Source organism: Zingiber officinale, chromosome 8A (genome assembly GCF_018446385.1).
Source record: "Zingiber officinale cultivar Zhangliang chromosome 8A, Zo_v1.1, whole genome shotgun sequence".
In the NCBI taxonomy this organism is placed as follows: Eukaryota; Viridiplantae; Streptophyta; class Magnoliopsida; order Zingiberales; family Zingiberaceae; genus Zingiber; species Zingiber officinale.
In genome coordinates this window covers 127,739,871-127,741,321 of record NC_056000.1, presented here as the reverse complement: position 1 = coordinate 127,741,321, position 1,451 = coordinate 127,739,871, and the positions used below count along the sequence as shown (strand labels likewise).

Here is a 1,451-nt window from a genome sequence, read left to right as displayed (position 1 = left end):
TCTAGAATACACAGGTCAGATAGAATATCAAAAACCTATGTCCTGAACATAATAAGTATGGAATATACTGATCAGCATAGAAAAATCCATATATACATAATATGGGTACCACAGTATCAGTAGGTCAACCCACGGATCTAGGGCATACAGGTCCTCTATGGTATAGCAACCTAGATCCTAAACATATCTCCTTCCATAACATATGTACCAACAATATGCACATATCAAGAATCAAGGTCTAGGTACACGAATCATATATGATATACAAATAGAGGTACACAAGCCAGTCATGGCATAAAACCTAAGTATCAGATAATCTCGATACACATGACTGAAACCAAAAGTCCAGAACCTAGTCCTAACCTCAGTAAAACATGGTATGCCACTTATTCTAGAAACTAAGATACTTAGGGTAATACAGTACTCATGGCAATAAATCACATGATATAAGCACGGATACGTCACAGGCGATAACCCTAACATACTATGGATATCAAACAGTGACATACCAAAGACAAACATGTTCATTGCTTGTAGTTATAAAATACTATGCATATCCAATGACAATATCATAAAAGATAAGTCAAGAGGTACCCGCCTCCAATGTAGATCGAGCTAATCAACCTCTATATCGAAGTGCTCGTCCCGAATCAACATCCTGCAAATCACATGATTATAATTTAGCTAATTACATATGCATCAGTTAGCTAAATCTCAACTCAACCTAATTAGGGAAAACCCAAATCAAACCATCCATGAATCCTTTAATCTTTCCAAGACACTCCACATTTTATAATCAATCCAATGATTAAACCATTCATAAACTCTTCTATTTATCACGATATCAATTTAATTAACAATCCATCATAACAAATCATGATACTAATCCCATAATCGTATAAATGATCATGTGACCTTCTACATCAATCAATCAATAAGATTTCCATCATAACTCCACAACAACCAAACATCATCGTCTACAACTAACCAAACCACCACATCTGATAATCCAACCAACAATCATTCATCCTACCCACATCACACTACTCACATCCAAATGTAGACAAGAATAAAACTTCAAAACTCACCTAAAACCAGATGAATTTCTGTTGACCCACAATTGAATAGATGAAACTGTATGCTGCTGGAAACTCAGCCAAAACCAAAGTAAACCCGCTGCACCTTTCCATTCAAACATTCCAAATCAATATCCATAGAACCACAACCAAGAATTCAACTCTAATTCTTGATTAATAACATTTAACTAACAACTTACCTCCTTTAAATCCTCAGCTGATGATACGCTGCTGTAGAAGGTTGCTGCCGGAAAAGATGACTTGTACGAACTCTAACAGAAATCCTCGACCCCATAAGAATTGCCACAACTAACAATCTGCAACCCAACACCCCTAGATCAAAATCAACGCTTCCATAACTGAGCATAAAATCAA

At 36.0% G+C, this 1,451-nt stretch overlaps 1 long non-coding RNA gene across 1 annotated transcript; it reads right to left on the bottom strand.

Moving 5' to 3' along the window:
- Positions 1-639: 639 nt before the first annotated feature.
- On the bottom strand, positions 640-1,451 carry LOC122012814. Its single transcript, XR_006120330.1, has 3 exons — positions 1,277-1,451; positions 1,089-1,182; positions 640-658 (listed from the first exon to the last, which is right to left on the bottom strand). It is a non-coding gene; the product is annotated as an uncharacterized LOC122012814 (long non-coding RNA).